The following is a 6,989-nucleotide window of genomic DNA, read 5'->3' on the forward strand; positions in this document are numbered from 1 at the left end:
CATGACATTCAAATATATGAGCCTATGGTGGCCATTTTTACGACACAAAACTTCTCTAGAGTGCAGAAGGTTATCATCTGAAAATGTATTTGAGCAACCCCTATAGACATGTGTTGAAAGAAGTATGAGTCACAGCCTGTAGTCTACAGCCTGGCTCTTTTTTTCTTGACCCTGGGGGCTGAGAATGGGTGCTGCTTGGATCCTGCACACAGGACCTACTCTGTGCTCAGTACCTACATTTGGAGAAATGTGAATGAATACTGAATGGTCCTGCACACAGGACCTACTCTGTGCTCAGTACCTACATTTGGAGAAATGTGAATGAATACTGAATGGTACTAAGACAATGGGAAGCAGTAAGTGGTACAGGAAGTGTTTGTGGGGAAAAGGAAGATGAGTTTAGTGCTTTGGGAAGTGTTTTAAGAACTGCCACTGAACCTCACTTTCCCCCTGGAGAGTAACTGAAAGTCTGTGTTCATCAGCAAATCTAGCAAGATTATGGCTTGACGGGCTGACAGAACTGGTGAAATAATGAGCAGGAAAAGCATGTAGCAGGGGTCAGCATGGACTCTGGTGGTTCGAATAAGAGTGGTCCCATAGGGGCAGTATTTGAACGCTTAGTCACCAGGAAGTGGCACTTGAAAGGATTAGAAGGAGTGGGAGGCATGGCCTTGTTTGAGGGTGCCAGTCACAAAGGCTTTGCGGTTTCAAAAGCCCAGGCCATGCCCAGAGTCCCTGCCTGCAGATGAGGATGGAGCTCTCAGCTACTGCCCTATGCCTGGATGCATGTCACCATGCTCCCCACCAAAATAACGGACTAACCTCTGAAACTAAGCAAGCCCCAGTTAGATGCTTTTCTTCAAGAGTGGCCTTTGGGGGGCTGGAGAGACGGTTCAGTGTTAAGAGCACTGGCTGCTCTTCCAGAGGTCCTGAATTCAATCCCCAGCAACTGCATGGTGGCTCACAACCGTCTGTAATGAGATCTAGTGCCCTCTTCTGGCCTGCAGGCATACATGCAGGTAGAACACTGTAAAAATAAATCTTAAAAAAATAGAGAGAGCACTAGGGAGGCAGAGGCAGGCAGATCTCTGAGTTTGAGACCAGCCTGGTCTACAAGAGCTTGTTCCAGGACAGCCTCCAAAGTCACAGAGAAACGCTGTCTCAAAATCCCTCTCCCCCCCAAATAGAATTTGTTTAAAAAAAAAAAGTTGCCTTGGTTGTTGTGCTCCTTTACAGCAATAGGACAGCAACTAAGACACACCCCTAAGTAAAGCAATGAGGAATAAACAAAACGTAACTTCATACCCTAGTCTCACAAGCACAGCAATTGTCTGATCTCTTCTTCTTTGGGTCACCAGCTCAAAAAAATGGTAGAGACTTGTTAATTATGAAAGCTTGGCCAATAGCTTAGGCTTGTTTCTAACTGGCTCTTATAACTTAAATTAACCCATTTCTATTTACATGATGCCACGTGGCTCATGACTTGTTCCTTATCTCCTACATATGCTTTCTTTGCATCTCCTCGAGACACCTCCCTTCTTCCCAGCATCCTCTGTGCCTGGAAATCCTGTGTAGCTATTAGCCATTCAGTTTTTTTTTGTTGTTGTTTTTTTTTTTTTTCGTTTTGGTTTTTATGAGACAGGGTTTCTCTGTATTGTTTTGGAGGCTATCGGTCCAGCCCGGCCTCGAACTCACAGAGATCCACCTGCCTCTGCCTCCCGAGTGCTGGGATTAAAGGCGTGAGCCACCACCGCCCGGCAGCCATTCAGCTTTTTATTAAACCAATCAGAGTGACACATCTTTTTTCTTTTTTTTTTAATTTTTTTTATTTTTTTTATGATTCTTTTTTTTATTAATATTTTTTTTATTTTCCATTTTAAATTTAGATAAGAAACAAGGTTGCTTCACAAGTCAGTACGAGGTCCCTCTCCCTTTCCCTCCCCTCCTCCCGTGCCCTCCCCCCTCCCCCCCCCCCGTTATCCCCTCATTCCCCCAGGGAGGGTGAGGCCCTCCATGGGGGTGTCCATAGTCTGTCATTTCATATAGGGCAGGGCCTAGACCCTTCCCAAGAGTTCAGGGTGAGAGTGCACCTCACATTGTTCTATGGGAGTCCAGAGACCGTGTGTATACTTGGGATGGGTACTGATCTGCTGTCCAAGGCTCAATAGATTCCCTAGGCCTCCTCACTGACACCCAGATTCAGGGGGTCTTGATCAGTCCCATGCTGGATTCCCAGGCTGATGCCTGGGATTCAAGAGTTAACCTTTGTCTGGTCAGCTGTTTCTGGGGGTTCAACCAGCCCAGTCTTAATCCCTTTGATCATCAGTCCTCCCTCTCTGATACTGGCTTTCTTGAGTTCAGCTCAGTACTTAACCAGCCAGTAAATGAAGTTTCTGTTTCCCAGACTCTCTGGCAATAGGATTGTAGGCTGGCACTCCCCAGATCTATGTCTAAAATCCATATATGAGAGAGTACATGCCATGTTTCTCTTTTTGTGACTGGGTTACCTCACTCAGGATGGTTTCTTCTAGTGTCATCCATTTGCCTGCGAATCTCATGATTCCATTATTTTTTTCTGCTGAATAGTACTCCATTGTGTAGATGTACCACATTTTCTCTATCCATTCTTCGGGTGAGGGACATCTAGGTTGCTTCCAAGTTCTGGCTATTACAAATAAAGCTGCTATGAACATAGTGGAACAGACATCTTTGTTATATGAATGGGCATCTTTTGGATATATGCCTAAGAGTGCAGTTGCTGGGTCTTGTGGTAGGTTTATTCCCATTTTTCTGAGGAATCTCCATACTGCTTTCCAAAGTGGCTGAACCAGTTGGCACTCCCACCAGCAATGGAGGAGTGTCCCCTTTCACCACATCCTCTCCAGCATAAATTGTCATTGGTGTTTTTGATTTTAGCCATTCTGACAGGAGTGAGATGGTATCTCAGAGTTGCTTTGATTTGCATTTCCCGGATGGCTAAGGATGTTGAGCACTTTCTCAAGTGCCTCTCAGCCATTTTAGACTCCTCTATTGAAAACTCTCTATTTAGTTCTGCAGCCCACTTCTTAATTGGGTCCTTTGCTGTTTTGGAGACTTGCTTCTTGAGTTCTTTGTAAATTTTGGAGATCAACCCTCTGTCAGATGTGGGATTAGTGAATATTTTTTCCCATTCTGTGGGCTGCCTTTTTGTCTTGCTGACTGTGTCCTTTGCCTTACAGAAGCTTCTCAGTTTCAGTAGGTCCCATTTATTAATTGTTGATCTCACTGTCTGTGCTACTGGTGTTATGTTCAGGAAGCTGTCTCCTGTACCAATTCTTTCAAGGGTACCACCCACTTTCTCTTCTAAGAGGTTCAGTGTGGCTGGATTTATGTTGAGGTCTTTGATCCATTTGGACTTAAGTTTTGTGCATGGCGATAAACATGGATCGATCCGCATTTTTCTACATGCCAGTCTCCAATTATGCCAGCACCATTTGTTGAAGATGCTTTCTTTATTCCATTGTATATTTTTAGCTTCTTTGTCAAAGATCAGATGTTCGTACGTGTGTGGGTTAATACCCGGATTTTCAATTCGATTCCATTGGTCTGCCTGTCTATTTTTGTGCCAATACCAAGCTGTTTTCAGGACTATAGCTCTATAATAGAGCTTGAGGTCAGGGATAGTGATGCCTCCGGACGTTGCCTTGTTGAACAGGGTTGTTTTCAGAGTGACACATCTTCACAGTGTACAAAAAGATTATTCCAAAGTATACCAGTCAGTGCCTCTGTTGGTCAAGTGGGACATGCACCCCTGTGCCAACTTGAGCTCCTTGGAGAAGAACACATCATTCGTTTGGGGCAGAGATCATGCTGGGCCTGTAAGAATCTTAGAAGTTGCTCTCAAGGTGTGTGTGACAGTGTTGAGAGGACAAAGCAGTCAGCTGAATGGGATTTTCCCCACTGGCCAGACCAAGTTTGATTAGAAAGGCTTTGCTAAGTCAGGAGGATCATGAATTCAAGGGTAGCCTGGGCCACACAGCAAAACCCTATCTTAATAACACAGGCTAAGTCTCTATGCAAGAGCAAGCCTAATATTCACAAAGGGAAAAGGTTTAAGTTTCACTTTGTTTAGTAAAAAAACCAGTAGTGGGGACATAAGTATATGTCATCATCTACAGAATACCTCTGCTCAATAGAGATGGAAACAGAGCCCAGCCCTGGGCTGGAAATTTCCCAGTTCTCTTTCCCCACCCTACTCCTATCCCATCCTTCGTGAGATAGGAAGGCTGGAGGGTCCTTGAGACATCCAGTTGCCCTTACAGTAGTGGACCAAAGAAGGAACTAGCAAAATAATTGTCCCTAAGGTCGAGCTTCTGTTTGAGAACAAAGTGTATGTGTGTTTCAGTGGCTCCCTTCCTTTCCCCTGCTCAAAGCACAACAGGGTCTGTGTGCGAGTGTGCCTGTGTGTATGAGTGTGTGTATGCAAGTGTCTGTGTGTGTGCATATGTGCATGTGTGCGTGTGTGCGCGTGTGTGTGTGTGTGTGTGTGTGTGTGTGTGTGTGTGTGTGTGTGTGTGTGTGTGTTGTCATGGTTCTATAGTGTTTTCCCTGCATGCACTGTTTCAGTGAGAGCTGTGAGGTACCTGGAAGTCAGGGATGTGAAGGCTCCCTTAAGACAAGGAGGACAGATGTGTATTTTCTGCTTCCTTTTTATGGTAGAGGTTAGCCTGTGACTTCAGTTCTCTGAATGACCTAGGAAGAGCTCTTGGTTTTCACTTTAAGCTTATTTTCCTTTTATGACACCCCATTCTAACACATTCCAAATTTCACACACATGCACATACGCTACTCAAACATTCCCCAGTGCTCTAAGCATGGGTTGCTTAGGGTCAGTCATTAGAGTTCTGTTACTGACCTATGTGCAGCTTGCTGCAAGGCTGACCACATCTCCTTTAGATATGGCATGGCTTCCTCATCACACAGCTGGTGCTCTGAGTTCTGAGATGACTGGTCACTCCCTGTCTCCTTTGCTGGCTTATCTTCTTTGGTCTCTTAGCATTTGCAATATCCCATCAGTCCGAAGTAGGACTATTCTCTATATACAGTGCTACACAGTGAGACCCTGTCTCAAAACAAAACAAAATATTCTCCACCAAAAAGGTATGCCATGGTTTTCTTGACACAAACCCTCAGTTTAGGCAATGATATCAACGGGTACAATAGTGTTTCTCCATCCTACTGGAGACCTTCACGTATAACTTAATTGCTTATGTCAGGAATACAAAGCTACGTATGACTGTCAGGTGTGGCACTTTGCTGTATAGTAATTGTGTAAGACACCTAGAATGGATCTAAGATACTTTTGAGTGCCCTGAAAAGTCTATCTTGCTGTTATCATGTTGTATCTAACAAGGAAAATAAAAATCATAGAAATTGGGGCTGGAGAGATGGGCTCAGTGGTTAAATGCACTGAGTGCTCTCCCAGAAGACCCGGGTTCAATTCCCAGCACCCATATGGCAGCTCACAACTGCCTTTAACTCCAAGATCTGACACCCTCACACAGACATACATACAGGCAAAACCCCAATGCCACAAAACTAAAATACATACATTATAAAAAAAATCCTAGAAATTGAAACTGCTTTCATCACAAAATGTTCCCCTGACCTAACCAGTTCCGGGTTTTTGTTATTTGTTTCTTGAGTCAGGCTTGCTAGGTCACCCAGACTCAACTACTCAAGCCATCCTGTAGCTCTTGACTCAACCCACCCAGGTGTGATCAGGCCAGCACCTCTATTTTTAATGACGCAGTAACTGCTGCCACCTGCTGGCTATGTTCCTAACAGTTCTGGGGAGCTGCAACTTCCAGTCAAAAATTTAATAATCAAAGCAAATAGCTATGAATAGTATTAAGACTTACTGGTTACTCTTGGCAGAAATATACATATATTAAGAGATTTATAATGTTAACTAGAACCTTCTAAAAATGACCCTACTTAAGCTGGGCATGCTGGCATATTCCTTTTATCCTAGCTCTTGGGAGGCAGAGGCAGTCAGATAGACCTTTAAGTTTGAGGCCAGTCTGGTCTACAGAATAAGTTCCAGGCCAGCCAGGGTTATGAAACAAAACCGACAAAAAGGAAGAAGGAAGGAGGGGGAGGAGGAGGTAAAGGAGGCGGGGGGAGGAAGGAGGAGGAGGAGGTGGAGAAAAACAACCTACTGACCATGATCTGTAGATCTAGTTGCCAGATCAAGGCTTTTCTGCTTGTAGTACCTGAAGACAGGAAAGGATGCACCATGCACACCCTGGTCCAGCTGAGATGCTGGGCTTGCCCTTCCACAATCGGGACCCCTATGGGTTGCCACGCCCTCCTCCCTGCCCACCCAGGTATTCTGTGTTCAGTGTGTAAATGTTTTTTCTTTCCTTGAATAACTGAGCATGGAAATGACCATAACAGGTAAACAACCTAAGACTATATACAAAACCAGTGAAATGACCTGAGTGGTAACTAGTTTATTAAAGTTACAAATAAAAATAATTTCATTGACTTGCTGAGCTTACAGTTTTCAACTTCCCAGTCCCCCCCAGTGCTGATGACACCATGTTGTGCAGCCCCCCCAGTGCTGAGATGACAGCATTCCCATCATGCTGTGCAGCCCCCCCAGTGCTGAGATGACAGCATTCCCATCATGCTGTGCAGCCCCCCCAGTGCTGAGATGACAGCATTCCCATCATGCTGTGCAGCCCCCCCCAGTGCTGAGATTACAGCATTCCCATCATGCTGTGCAGCCCCCCCCCCCAGTGCTGACATTACAAGCATGCATACCATGCTGTGCTTCCTTGCGGCTTACCCATGATTCTAAAATTAAGTTTCTTCTTAAGACCAACGAACTCCCGAGGTTCCAAGCAATGCCTGGCTCCGCAGCCTGGGGCTGTGGTCACGACTACAGTGAACTACTTGCCGGGAGGCGGGCAATGGAGAGGCGGGCCTGGAGCAGCATGGTGACA

Source organism: Mesocricetus auratus, unplaced genomic scaffold (genome assembly GCF_017639785.1).
Source record: "Mesocricetus auratus isolate SY011 unplaced genomic scaffold, BCM_Maur_2.0 Super-Scaffold_6730, whole genome shotgun sequence".
NCBI classification, from domain to species: domain Eukaryota; kingdom Metazoa; phylum Chordata; class Mammalia; order Rodentia; family Cricetidae; genus Mesocricetus; species Mesocricetus auratus.